At 44.0% G+C, this 15,360-nt stretch overlaps 1 protein-coding gene across 7 annotated transcripts in view; it reads right to left on the bottom strand.

The window, feature by feature from the left end:
• The window catches only part of CCSER2 (coiled-coil serine rich protein 2), a 239,519-nt gene extending 224,375 nt beyond the window's left edge, over window positions 1–15,144 (bottom strand). For 6 of the 7 annotated variants that reach the window (XM_038744235.1, XM_038744238.1, XM_038744239.1 and 3 more), the window contains exon 1: window positions 5,420–5,546. The gene's annotated coding sequence lies outside the window, so the exon portion shown is untranslated. Of the gene's footprint in view, window positions 1–5,419; window positions 5,547–15,126 lie in introns of those variants that run through there. The other variant, XM_038744236.1, reaches the window with a different exon arrangement.
• Between the last annotated feature and the right edge of the window lie 216 nt (window positions 15,145–15,360).

Below are 15,360 nucleotides of genomic sequence, written 5' to 3'. Positions count from 1 at the left end.
TTTATATTGCAAATTTTTTATTAGGCGTGCGCCTATATTTGTATTTGTTAAGCATTTGTGTGTCAGGCACCCATCTAAGCACTAGGGTAGATACAGGTAAATCAGGTTGAACACAATCCCCCTCCCACATGGGGTTCACAGTCTACATAAGAGCGAAAACAGATATACACTTCCCATTATACAGATGAGGCAACTGAGGCACAGAGCAGTTAAGTGACTTGTTCAAGGTCGCGTAGCAGGCAACTGGCAGGGCTGGGATTACAATCCAGGTCCTCTGATTTCCAGATCCGTGCTTTTTCTACGAGGCCGTGCTATCTCTTCTAGTTGCACGCTAAACACCAAACAGCTAATAAGGCTAAACACCATTCTCATGATAATTAAAAACAGAAGCCTGACAAGAGAGAGTGGAGAGATGAACGAAAAATGAAGAGAACTGCTAAAATGGACACCCATGCAAAGTGAGGTATTGAACACTACAAAATAACATACTGTATTAGCCAACAAACACCTATCAGGGGTTAGGGTTAGATATGATCTATGACCAGTCGGCGTCTATACAAGTAGCAGCAGAGGGGCCAGGGAGAGACCAGTAGTGTTAGACTCCTCAGAGTCAGGTCTCTCATTAATATTCCTACTTTCACTCATTCAATCATATTTATTGAGCGCTTACTGTGTGCGGAGCACTGTACTAAGTGCTTGGGAAGTACAAATTGGCAATATATAGAGACGGTCCCTGCCCAACAGTGGGCTCACAGTCTACTCCTCCTCCTCCTCTCCCAAACTCTCCTGAGCCAGCTCTCTTTCCCCTCACTGCCATCACCACAGTTCACCCGGATCACTTCGTCACAAAACCACATCCTCTCTAGACTGTAAACTCCTTGTAGGCAGGAAGCGGATCTAGCAACTCTGCTGTACTACCCCAAATGAGTAGCACAGTGCTCTGCACACAGTAAGCACTCAATAAATACGACTGAGTGATTTAGAGAAGCGGCACGGTGTAGTGGATGGACCAGCCCGGGAGTCAGGAGCTCAGGGGTTCTAATCCCGGCTCCGCCACTTGTCTTCTGCATGACCTTGGACAAGTCACTTCCCTTCCCTGCGTCTCAGTTACCTCATCTGTAAAATCAGGATTGAGACCGTGAGCCCCACGGGGGACAGGGACTATGCCCAACCCGATTTGCTTGCACCCTCTTCAGCGCTTAGGAGAGTGCCTGGCACATAGTAAGCGTTTAAATATCACAGTTATTATTATTATTGACTGATATGCTGCCATTCAAGAACTGAAGAAACATCCTTTGGGGAAACTATAGAAGAAATTACTCTTAAAATATTGACATCTCTGTTCCACCAGTATGACGTGAAGATTAATGAGGTAAAAACTTGTAAAGCACGGGCAGAACTACGAATTAAAGGCACTTGGCACATGTGCACCTCTGGTTCAGGCTGATTACTTACCTCATTTGCCCTTTTTGAAGTTATTTTTTATTATCTCATTGCCCAGCATGGCAGCAGTAAGCTCTACTGGAGGGAGGGATGACTAGACAGCATCTTACACCCTCTCTCTGCCCTCTTCCTCATTAGCTTTTCAGTTTATTGTTCCTATAGTTTCTGTCCTCTTCATCACTGGGAGTACCTGCCATCCCTACCAGGAAACATGAAAATGTTAATCTGAAATATTGAGGACGGCCAAAGTTTGATAGCTTGTCTCCCTCACCCCCTGACTACAGTCTTCCTTTAGGCTGCCATCTTGGGTTGAAGATTTTACCCATCTTTTCGTGTTCTGTGGTGAGCAACATTTCCTGTGCCCTGATTCAGAGCACACTGTCGAGATGGTTACTTCCTTTCTGAATATCAAGAACCCAGATTATCTATGCAAATCAGAAGACCAATCCTCCTTGTGGGCAGGGATCATGTCTACCTGTAACCTCCCCAGCGCTTAGAACAGTGCTTTGCACATAGTAAGCGCTTAATAAATGCTATCATTATTATTATTATCTACTCTACTGTGTTCCCTCCCAAGCACTTGATACAATGCTCTGCAAAGAGTAAGCACTCAATAAGTATCTCTGATTGACATATATGCAGTGAATTGAACACAATATCAGACATCAAAATCGGGTTCTTAATCTTTAATAAGAAACAATCTGATTTGCTCTGGGATTTCAAAACCAAAAAAAAATCAACGATAAAAAATGTTGTCTCCAATTCCTTGAGGACGCCTTCCCTCCCAATCGTCTCACTTCCCTCATCAAAACTGGCAATGCAATAATATCATCCAACCTACCAAGAAAGATTTCTCAGTAATTTTTTATTTGTCTAAGTACCCTGATTCTAGCATATCTTCGTTTGTAATTGCTTTTATCATTCCTTCCTCTCCATCTCTTCAAGCCACAATGAAACCAGGTCCAGTTCATCTCTACCCTGATATACTGCAAAACTGTCCATCTTCATAGGGGGATAGGTGCTTGGTAAATGTTATTGATGACCTGTCCTATCAAAAAAAGTGGCTTGCAAGGAGGCTGGAAATACAAAACATTATATAATGCTGACCAGCCTAATCACAATATAAATCTAATATTAGATGTTTATATCTCACCCTTATTTGATAGTCCCATATTTGAATAATGATTAAGTTAGGGGCCTAAGCTTCAAGGGGCAAAGTCATCAAATGAGAAAAAATGGATGATTTATGCATGTTTACAAAAGTCTTCCCGATTTTGAAGGCAATATTGTTTTTCCATTCGAATTTCAAGTTAAATTCATATCAATCCCAATAAAATGGTGCAAAAAGTATGGCAATAATCGTTACATCACTATTCTATAAACAAAATATTCTAAGAAAGAAGTTGATTTAATTTATAATTACTGTATATCCTGGAAGTCAGCAAATCATTAAAATAAACATTTTATTAAACATTGTTTTCAAGTTAATATAATGCTAGTCATTGCTAAGTTTGCTGATTAGGAATGAATTCTAGACATTTTAGACCACTTTGTGACAGAATCTATATTCTGAGATATCATAGAACTATTATTTAATGAGTTTAAAAGCTTACACCAATAGTATCCCTTAGCAAAATATCAGACAAATCTATAAATTTGGTTATTTCATTAGGCAATCAAGATAACTCAAAAATTTGCTTTACGAAGATGACTTCTTGGAAAAAAAAATGGATTTTTAAATGAAATAAAAAGAAACCATGCTACTTAACATCAAACATTTAAGTCCCCATTTGAAAGAATGGTAAAAACACATTAAAATATCATATACCATTTTAAATGCTGCTTTTAGAGCTTACTCTTACAAATCTGCTCTGTGGGATTGTTTTTCCAATTATACTGAAATTTCTTTCACATTCTGAATATAAAAGCAGTAGGGTCTAATATTAGAAATGATAGCCAAGCAGCTCTAAGCACTATACTGTTTTTGATATCACAAGTCAATACTGCACTATCAGTGAGAATTCCCAAAAAAATGCCAAGTAGTATGCTAACCTTCCTTTATCAGTATTCCCTATCAGCTTTAATATGTTTTGCTTTGCCAAAGTACCCAATTTCCAAACAAGAGGTTCCTGATTCTCCTAAATCAACAAGATTGTTTACTGACTGCCATCTTCAAAGATGTTTTTTAACATAAACTGTCCCTCCCAATGATATATTTGCAAACTCTCCACCCTGAGGATACAAACTCACTCCCAAATATACTTTCATATCAGCAAGCCGGCTCATGATTCAGAAATTTAGTCTAAATACATTAACTTCAAAAATAAAACACATGATGAAAGAAGTATTTTAACCCAACTTGGTCACAGGGTGGCAACATTTTTTAAGGCGTTCCTTAAATGAGCGTGAAGATTAAGTACTTGAGACTTTAGTACTTAATATTTTAAATTGTCACATGACCCAGTGAACAGCAGGATTAAGTGCTTGAAGATTGCAGCTTTTAAGAGTTTTAAGATGCTTTATGACCTAGGAATAGTCACAACATACTATTTATTGCTTCTGCAGATGGAAATCAATATCAATTTTTTCCTCCTTTTGGCCATCCTATTTTCAATGGAGACAAATCCGTGGCTCAGTGGAAAGGAGCTCGGAATTTGGAGTCAGAGGTCATGGGTTCAAATCCCAGCTCTGCCAATTGTCAGCTGTGTGACTTTGGGCAAGTCACTTCACTTCTCTGGGCCTCAGTTACCTCATGGGATTACGACCGTGAGCCCCCCGTGGGACAACCTGATCACCTTGTAACCTCCCCAGCACTTAGAACAGTGCATTGCACATAGTAAGCGCTTAATAAATGTGATCATTAGTTAATTAATTAATTAAAGGCACAACCTGCATATTAGTCACCAGACTAAAGAAAGGTTGGCCAAGAGAGATTGGAAAGGCTATCAGAAAGATGGTTCTTGATCCCCTTAGACTGTAAACTCATAGTGGGCAGGGAACGTAATGTAATACCATACTCTTCCATTGCTTAATACAGTGCTCTGCAGAGTAAGTGCTCCAGAGCAATAATAATTATGGCATTTGTTAAGCGCTTACAATGCGTCAGGCACTGCACATAAATATCACTGATTGATTGATTAACTGATTTCCCCAGAATACTGATGTGACTTGCTCTCCCAACTCCTGCGATCATTTCGTAACAGGAGGAAAAAATGTAAGTCACCTGCTATAGAATTGAATAATGATAAGTACTAGCATAACACCTTTACAGAATTGCAATTCAAGCCCGGATAAGGGCAGATCTGTAAAAAGGGTGAATAAAGTATCTTTCAATACAATGGCATAGTTAACTACCTTTCAATGTCCATAAAGCTCAGACTGATCCAAGATACTATGTCTGGGATCAATCAATCAATCGTATTTATTGAGTGCTTACTGTGTGCAGAGCACTGTACTAAGCGCTTGGGAAGTACAAGTTGGCAACATACAGAGACAGTCCCTACCCAACAGTGGGCTCACAGTCTAAAAGGGGGAGACGGAGAACAAAACCAAACATACTAACAAAATAAAATAGAATAAAATAAATAGAATAGATATGTACAAGTAAAATAAATAAATAGAGTAATAAATATGTACAATTATGGGATCTACTGGTCTGTGTGGCTTAGTGGAAAGAGCACGGGCTTGAGAGTCAGAGGTCGTGGGTTCTAATCCTGGCTCTGCCACTTGTCAGCTGTGTGACTTTGGGCAAGTCCCTTAACCTCTCTGTTGCCTCAGTTACCTCATCTGCAAAATGGGGATTAAGCCTGTGAGCCCCACATGGGACAACCCAATAACCCTGTATCTACCCCAGCGCTTAGAAAAGTGCTTGGCGCATAGTAAGTGCTTAACAAATACCATCATTATTAGTAGTAGTAGTAGTATAGTCTTGAAGCCCTTCCCAATAGGGATTAAGTAGGGTTTGCCACCTCTTTACCTGTTGAAGTCATTAGATTTTAAGCCAGTTTTCTAAATCCAGAGGGATGGGAGGGGCCTTCTGTGTCCTTTTAATAATTTTCTGCCAAAGCCGTTTTTCTACTTCCAGATTGAAGAGGGCCCAAACTCTGGGAAGGAGAAAGATAGAGGAAGTGGAGAAATGAATACTAACAGGAGCTAATATTGCAGCAATAATTGTTCCCCTAACCTTACTCCTCCTTTTCCTTAAACAACATGCTCGCTAATTGTTTGGAAGGTTTTGCTTATGTTTGCTATACTGATTCAAAAATTAAAATACATTGTATTGCAGTAAGCTTTCTTCCAAATCTTAGTATTGGCTGGCATTTCCAGATCGAAAAAAAGACACATTTAGTGCATTAGCATTTCTGTGAAGTTACCCTACTACCTTTCCAACTCCATTAAATTATTCTCTCGATTCTCTCAAAGATTGCCTGCTTATGGAAATGAAGCAAACATTTACACCAACGTCTATTTTACTCTGACAGTCCAGGATTTCTAATTCCTTACTGTTTCAGGATAAGAGCTACGGCTTCTCAACTCATTTTCCACTTGCCTTTTGTAAAGTTATCGCTTGCCATTCGTTACAAGGACTTTTACATTGGCACCATCGAAAGGAGTATTAGGAGAAAAATGTGGCCACATGGAGAGAAAATAATTCATTTAAAGGCAACTATTTTAAGATAAATAGGACAAATGGGACCAGAGCGCTGAATGGTAAGGAAATGCATGCTCTTAGTTTTATAAAGTATGATAACATCGTTAGGTTCTCTAAGAATGAGAATGGCTCTTAACAAGGATTAAGGGCGCCACTTGAATCGGTTAAGTCAGTCATCTGACTGCAGGCTTGAAGATGATGTGTACATGCTTTATAATCTGAATACTACAAATGACCAACTAAGTGGGTCATCTGATATTAGGACAAAGTTCAATATTTACTAGCTCCTGAAAAACACAAAGTTTGACAGCTTCTCACTTAAACCACATTATATAAACAGATATACAAGGCAAAAAGCCTAACATAAAACTAACTGCTGGGATAGAATGCGAATGCATTACATTTTTCTGCTATTTCAGAGATCAATTCAATTTTCAGAACCACGTAAGTCACTTTCTAATTATAAAATATTTCCTTTCATCAAACAAATGATGAGCCAATTAGCATACCTTAGGAATTTAAATACTTCAAATGAAATCCAACCAGCTTAAGATATTTTGCCAAAAACTATTTAGATCCGTCAGGAACAGTTAAATGTTTATTAACCAAGCATCAAACCAAGCAGTTTCTACCTTACTGGAGGACCCACGAGCACAACAGGAAAACAATAGCCAAATGGGTTTCTTGCTTTCCACTGAAGAATCCTCAATATTTTAGCTTCCTGATGATTAAATTCAATTTTCCAAATTACAAGTACAAGTAGATCGGTCTGTAAACTCATTTCACATTTCATAACTGACTTTTTGGAGAGGAAACCGCAACTCCAATATCCCGGAGACTCCCATGTAACAAGATAGGCTCTTCTCTCAGAAAAGCTAATATATGTAACTCTAACCGGGGTCCTGATGGACACCAGCTGCAGGCCGTCTATTGTAAGACCTCATCTTTTATTTAAAATTTGCATTTAGTTTCTTCTCCATCTGGTGGGCAATGTTTACAGGGGCTGTGACCAACTGTAGCCTTAGAGGAGGTTGCCAGTTGCAAAGTAGCAAGGATTTGAGCCTCGTTTTCACACCCAGTTTTCCGAAAAAGTAAGGGCTGCAGTCACTCAAAACCCTCGCTGTATTCAATATCCCAAGGCCGTGCTCAGGTGCACTTGCGCGAGCTATTTCTTCTGACACCTCGGCATCCTATAACCCACAGGCTGGTGTTGTCTGCCAAGTGTTTCCTAACTCCCTAACAACATTTAAGCCAAAACACATAGTGAAAATACGCATTCTGGCAGAGCTGGGTGTAGACTTTCCCCCAAATTAAACAGTATTTATTGAATGCCTGTTTTGTGTAATGCACTGTTATTAAGCACTTGGGAAAGCATAGTAAAAGTCGTGGTCTCTTCCCTTGAAAAATGTACATCAGATCATCATCATCAATTGTATTTATTGAGCGCTTACGGTGTGCAGAACACTGTGCTAAGCGCTTGTGATCACTGTTTTTGCCTTGGAGAATTCTAAGCCCAAAGGCAAGAAAGGTGGGGGTGACGAGGGGTGCAAGTGGTTAAAGAAGAAGTCTAGCTACATTAACCACAGCTTCAAGCCCTCGGGCACAATCTGTGGCCTCCCACTATTCATTCATTCATTCATTAATTCAATCGCATTTATTGAGCGCCCACTGTGCACTGCACTAAGCACTTGGGAAGTACAAGTTGGCAACACATAGAGACGGTCCCTACCCAACAGCGGGCTCACTAGCAATCAAGTCAATCAGTCAATGGTATTTACCGAGTGCTTACTATATTCAGAGCACTGTACTAAGCGCTTGGGAAAGTATAATACAACAGAATTAGCAGCCATGTTCCCTGTCCCTAATGAACTTACAGTCTAGAGGGGGAGACAGATATTAATATGAATAATTTATAATTTAAAGATATGTACATAAATGCTGTGGGGTCCGTCCTCAAACAGATCAGATCCCTCATGAAAAGCAGCAGGAGAACAATCTACACAGGCCCAAATCTTGAACCCGGACCCAACCCAAACACCACCTAAGTCTAATGGGTGCCTCAAATGCTGGGATCCCCCAAAACAAGCACTGGGACCCACTCTCCACTACTTTCCACCTAGACCCCGGGCTAGAAATTTTACAGCAGAACAAAAGAATAAAAAAACTAAAGTTGCAATATTTACATCAGTCAGAAGACCCGCCCCCTCAAAGAAGAAACATAGGTCACTTCATAGAGCCTAAACACAGGGTTTTTTCATCTGTTCCTTTATTTATTTTTTTTCCAAAGTCACCTGTACTTTGAATTAACCTAGGTCAGTGAACCAGGAATCTAGGAGATAAATCAGGGATAGTAAGGCGAAGACTTGGGCATCCCAAATCCTCAGTCCTTCTCAGCTGACTTTCAGGGCCTCTGGAATTTAACAGGAATGTGGGTTGGGAGAGCAATTAGGTTTATCTACCCCGGAGGCTCCTGACAAGCCGAAGCTGACAAAGATGTGGCATCTTAGAGTAGCAGGAAGTCACTGGAGCAAATGCTTAAAACCACCGCTGGCCGGTAGCAGCAACTGGGATCTGTGCTTTGACTTTTTTTTTTTGGTCAACTCATCTAGTAAGTGATCTTACCTCCCAGACTCTCTCATCACTGTAGACAGCAGGACCATCTGCCCATCTCACAAGCTCGTAACCTTGGCGTCATCCTTGACTCCGCTCTCTCATTCAACCCAAATATTCAATCCGTCACCGAATCCTATCGGCCTCACCTTCACATCGCTAAAACCCGCCCTTTCCTCTTCATCCAAACTGCTAGCATGATAATACAACCAGTCATCCTATCCTGCCTAGATTATTGCATCAGCCTCCTTTCTGACCTCCCAACCTCCTGCCTTTCTCCACTCCAGTCTACACTTCACTCTGCTGCCCAGATCATCTTTCCACAGAAAAGTTCAGGATATGTCACTCTCCTTCTCAAAATTCTCCAGTGGTTGCCTATCCACCTCCATATCGAACAAAAGCTCCTCACCATTGGCTTTAAAACACTCCATCACCTTGCCCCTTCTTACCTCAGCTCGCACTCTTCGCTCCTCTAGTGCTAACCTTTTCACTGTGCCTCCACCTCGCCCTGGCCCATCTCTTTCTTCTGGCCTGGAACGCCTTCCCTCCTCAAATCTGCCACACAATTACCCTCCCCTACTTCAAAACCTCACACATCTCCAAGAGGCCTCCCCAGACTAAACCCCAATTTTCCTCATCTCCCACTCCCTTCCGTGTTACTCTGACTTCCTCCCTTTGCTCTTCCCGCTCTCCCCTCCCCAGAGCACTTATGTGTATATCTGTAATTTTATTTATTTTAATGCCTGTTTATTTGTACTGATGTCTATCTCCCCACCTCTGGACAGTGAACTCATTGTGGGCAGGGACTGTCAATCTTTGTTGCCGCATTGTACTTTCCCAAGCGCTTAGTATAGTGCTCTGCACACAGTAAATGCTCAATAAATACGACTGAACGAGTGAAAAGAGACCTCCCCCTTCCCCCCCCTCCCCAATACTTGTACGCAGGGAACATGTCCAACAAATCTGTTATACTATACTATACTCTCCCACACACTTGATAGCGCTCAATAAATAACACTGACTGATTCACCTAAAGGTTTCATCACTCACCCTAGACCCTGCATTTCCAAAGGTCGTCTCAATTTCACGGGTGCCAACTACATGGAGAAGATAGCCGGTTGACCTCATGGGTTTGCAGCTACGGGGACAAAGCATTTTGGAGTTGGACTCGACTCCCAGCTCACCCAAAGGGCTGAAAATTACAAAACCAGACAGAAAAGATCCAAAATTGGGTCCTTACAAACTCTTCAAAGATTGCCTGCCACATCCAAATTCCATTACCTTTTCACCTTCATAATTTAAACCCAACCAAGTACAACCCCAATGAAAGACGGCAACCAAAGAGGTCCCAAAATGAACAGGAAGAATCTTTCCCTTACGTTGCTTTGACAAAACACTCATTCATTCAATCGTACTTATTAAGCGCGTACTGTGTGCAGAGCACTCTACTAAGCGTTTGAGAAGTACAAGTTGGCACAAGTACAATATATAGAGACAGTCCCTCATATAATAAAAAGTACCTAGCGTTCACCAAACCAAGCTAGGGATAATAATAATAATTATAATAATAATGATGGCATTTATTAAGCGCTTACTATGTGCAGAGCACTGTTCTAAGCGCTGGAGAGGTTACAAGATGATCAGGTTGTCCCATGGGGGGGGCTCACAGTCTTCATCCCCATTTTACAGATGAGGGAACTGAGGCCCAGAGAAGTTAAGTGACTTGCCCAAAGTCACACAGCTAATTGGCGGAGCTGGGATTTGAACCCATAACCTCTGACTCCAAAGCCTGTGCTCTTTCCCACTGAGCCACGCTTTTGGGTCCTTAAATTTCTTAAATGCTTCTGGCCTAGAGGGTTGAAAACCTGGATTTGCCCCTCTGGCATCTGAGGCTGTGTTAAAGGAAAACAAAGATGTGTCAACCCAGGAAAGGCTTTTTACTTACAAAGACTTTAATCCTGTAAATGATAAGTGATACCAAAATGAGTTCATTCATACAGGAGTAAAATGGATTGTCAAACCCCCCTTTCGTTCTTCCCCTTTTCCCCAGGAAGTGTGGGGGAGTGTAGGTAGAAAAGAAAAAAGCGTGCCCTCGCCCCGTAAAGTCAATCAAGTGGTCCAGAATAAGCGCCTAAAACTCAAATGAAACCAAAGTTGTTTTGGTTTCTATTTTCTTTTAAGAGGAAGGCCTGCAATCTCAGGGGGGTATTTTTCATCCTTCACCTAGCGAAGGCCCTTGGGAGCCTTAACCAGTCACCATCAACTAATTCCCACCATCATGCTGCTCCCCATAATAATAATAATAATAATGGTGGTATTTGTTAATAATAATAATAATAACAATTGGCATTTGTTAAGCACTTACTATGTGCAAAGCACTGTTCTAAGCGCTGGGGAGGATACAGGGTGATCAGGTTGTCCCACGTGGGGCTCACAGTCTTAATCCCCATTTTACAGATGAGGGAACTGAGGCCCAGAGAAGTTAAGTGACTTGCCCAAGATCACACAGCTGACATGTGGCGGAGTCGGCATTCGAACCCATGACCTCTGACTCCAAAGCCCGGGCTCTTTCCACACTGCTTCCCTAGTGTGGCTAGTGTGGTTAAGCGCTTACTATGTGCCCAGAACTGTTCTAAGCGCTGGGGTAGATACAAGGTGGTCGGGTTGTCCCACATGGGGCACAGTCGTAATCCCCATTTTACAGATGAGGTCACTGAGGCCCCGAGAAGTGAAATGACTTGCCCCAAGTCCCACGGCTGACAAGTGGCAGAGCCGGGATTTAGAACCCATGACCTCTGACTCCCCAGCTCGGGCTCTTTCCACTGAGCCACGCTGTTTCTCTATGTATTTGTTCCCCCCTATCCTTCCAGCACCGGCCTACTCGGAGGAAAGCTGCCCCAACAGCAATTTGCAGGAACCGACACAGCCATTCTGCAATTTGCAGGGGGCCGGGGCGGATGATCCCTTGGGGGATTTCCCATTTTGGGACCCCAGAAGTCAGGCCTGCGGCCCCCGGCCCATCCGAGGGGGCTTGCTGTCTCTTTCTGGAGGGGAGGGAAAGGTGCCAGGCCTGTGCTGCTGATGCAACTGATGATGTTGCTGCAACTGATACTTTTCCCTCTCCCCCATCCCCGCCACCGGCCTACCTCCTTTCCCTCCCCATAGCACCTGTATACATATCCGTACAGATTCATTACTCTATTCATTTTACTTGCAAATATTTACTATTCTATTTATTGAATGATGTGCATCTAGCTTTAATTCTATTCGTTCTGACGATTTTGACACCTGTCTCCATGTTTTGTTTCCGTTGTCTGTCTCCCCCTTCTAGACTGTGAGCCCGCCGTTGGGTCGGGACCGTCTCTATCTGTTGCCGACTTGTCCTTCCCAAGCGCTTCGTCCAATGCTCTGCAGACAGTAAGCGCTCACTAAATACAACTGAATGGATGAATAAATGCCGCTGCTGCAACTGCTGCTTTTCCCTCTCATCATCATCATCAATCGTATTTATTGAGCGCTTACTATGTGCAGAGCACTGTACTAAGCGCTTGGGAAGTACAAGTTGGCAACTCCCCCATCCCCATCTCCCTCGGCCTACCTCCTTCCCCTCCCCACAGCACTTGTATACATATCTGTACAGATTTATTATTCCATTAATTTTACTTGCCCATACTTACTATTCTACTTATTTAGCAAATAGATGTGCATCTAGCTTTAATTCTATTTGCTCTGATGATTTTGACACCTGTCTCCATGTTTTGTTTCGCTGTCTGTCTCCCCCTTCTAGACTGTGGGTCCGCTGTTGGGTCGGGACCGTCTCTCTATGTTGCCGACTTATCCTTCCCAGGCGCTTACTCCAGTGCTCGGCACACAGTAAGCGCCCAATAAACAGGATTGAATGAATATAGAGACTGTGAGCCCGTTGTTGGGTAGGGACCGTCTCTATATGTTGCTGACTTGTCCTTCCCAAGCGCTTCGTCCAGTGCTCTGCACACAGTAAGCACTCACTAAGTACGACTGAATGGATGAATAAACGCTGCTGCTGCAACTGATGCTGCTGCTGCAACTGCTGCTGATGATGCAACTGATGATGCTGCTGCAACTGATGATGCTGCTGCAACTGCTGCTTTTCCCTCTCCCCCATCCCCATCTCCCTCGGCCTACCTCCTTCCCCTCCCCACAGCACTTGTATACATATCTGCACAGATTTATTATTCTATTAATTTTACTTGCACAGACCTACTATTCTATTTATTTAGCTAATGATGTGCATCTAGCTTTAATTCTATTTGTTCTGACGATTTTGACACCTGTCTCCATGCTTTGTTTCATTGTCTGTCTCCCCCTTCTAGACTGTGGGCCCGTGGTTGGGTCGGGACCGTCTCTGTTGCCGACTTGTCCTTCCCAAGTGCTTAGTCCAGTGCTCTGCACACAGTAAGCGCTCACTAAATATGACTGAATGGATGAATGCTGCTGCAACTGCTGCTGCAACTCCTGCTGCTGCTGCAACTGACAATGCTGCTGCAACTGATGCAACTGATGCAACTGCTGCTGCAACTGATGCTTTTCCCTCTCCCCCATCCCCATCTCCCTCAGCCTACCTCCTTCCCCTCCCCACAGCACTTGTATACATATCTGTACAGACTTATTACTCTATTCATTTTACTTGAACATATTAACTATTCTATTTACTTAGTTAATGATGTGCATCTAGCTTTAATTCTGTTTGTTCTGACGATTTTGACACCTGTCTCCATGCTTTGTTTCGTTGTCTGTCTCCCCCTTCTAGACTGTGGGCCCCTGGTTGGGTAGGGACCGTCTCTCTATGTTGCCGACGTCCTTCCCAAGCGCTTCGTCCAATGCTCTGCACACAGTAAGTGGTCAATAAATAGGACTGAATGAATGAATATAAGACTGCGGGCCTGTTGTTGGATAGGGACCGTCTCTCTATGTTGCTGACTTGTCCTTCCCAAGCGCTTAGTCCAGTGCTCCGCACACAGTAAGCGCTCAATACATAGGATTGAATGGATGAATGCAGAGACTGTGAGCCCGCTGTTGCCGACTTGTCCTTCCCAAGTGCTTCGTCCAGTGCTCTGCACACAGTCAGCGCTCAATAAATACGATTGAATGAATGAATGAATATAGAGATTGTGAGCCCGCTGTTGGGTGGGGACCGTTTCTAGATGTTGCCGACTTGTCCTTCCCAAGTGCTTGGTACAGTGCTCTGCACACAGTAAGTGCTCAATACATAGGATTGGATGGATGAATAGAGAGACTGTGAGCCCGCCGCTGGGTCGGGCCCATCTCTGTGTGAGTGGTTGGCCCATCATCAATCGTATTTATTGGGTGCTTACTGTGTGCAGAGCACTGCACTAAGCGCTTGGGAAGGACAAGTTGGCAACACCTAGAGACGGTCATCATCATCAATCGTTTTCATTAAGCGCTTACTGCGTGCAGAACACTGGACTAAGCGCTTGGGAAGGACAAGCTGGCAACATAGAGAGACAGTCATCATCATCAATCGTATTTATTGAGCGCTTACTGTGTGCAGAGCACTGCACTAAGCGCTTGGGAAGGACAAGTTGGCAACATCTAGAGACGGTCATCATCATCAATCGTTTTCATTAAGCGCTTACTGCGTGCAGAGCACTGGACTAAGCGCTTGGGAAGGGCTGGCAACATAGAGACAGCCCTCATCATCAATCGTATTTACTGAGCGCTTACTGCGTGCAGAGCACTGTACTAAGCGCTTGGGAAGGACAAGTTGGCAACATATAGAGACGGTCCTCATCATCAATCGTATTTATTGAGCGCTTGCTGCGTGCAGAGCACTGGACTAAGCGCTTGGGAAGGACAAGTTGGCAACAGATAGAGACAATCATCATCAATGGTATTTATTGAGCGCTTACTGCGTGCAGAGCACTGTACTAAGCGCTTGGGAAGGACAAGTTGGCAACATATAGAGACGGTCCTCATCATCAATCGTATTTATTGAGCGCTTGCTGCGTGCAGAGCACTGGACTAAGCGCTTGGGAAGGACAAGTTGGCAACAGATAGAGACAATCATCATCAATGGTATTTATTGAGCGCTTACTGCGTGCAGAGCACTGTACTAAGCGCTTGGGAAGGACAAGTTGGCAACATCTAGAGACAGTCCCTACCCAACAGTGGGCTCACAGTCTAAACGGGGGGGGGAGTCTAAAAGGGGCCCAGTGCTCCGCAAACAGTGAGCGCTCAGTAAACAGGGCTGAATGGATGAATGGATGGATGGATGAATGAATGAATGAATGAATGAATGCTGCTGCTGCTGCTGCTGCAAGGGATGCCGCGGGTGCAGCAGGCGGTGTCCCTTCGGGGCGGGGGCGGGGGCGTCCTGCGGGAAGGGCTGGGCTGGGCTGGGCTGGGCTGGGCTGGGCGCTCACCGTGGGCAGGCAGAGGTCGGTGCCGACGCCGACGCCGACGTGCTCCGTCTCCCCCGGCGGTCTCATCCCGGTCCCCGGCAGGCAGCCGCCCCGAGCAGGCTCGGCCCCCGGACACGCCCCCCGCCCCACAGCCCCGCCCCCGGACACGCCCCGACACGGCGCAGGCGCACACGGGCCCCCGCACCTCCTACGGCGCACGCGCACACGGGCCCCCTCCCCAGCCGGCCGACGCGC

The sequence above is a fragment of the Tachyglossus aculeatus genome, chromosome 3 (assembly GCF_015852505.1).
Source record: "Tachyglossus aculeatus isolate mTacAcu1 chromosome 3, mTacAcu1.pri, whole genome shotgun sequence".
In the NCBI taxonomy this organism is placed as follows: Eukaryota; Metazoa; Chordata; class Mammalia; order Monotremata; family Tachyglossidae; genus Tachyglossus; species Tachyglossus aculeatus.
This window is presented reverse-complemented; position numbering and strand designations above follow the sequence as displayed.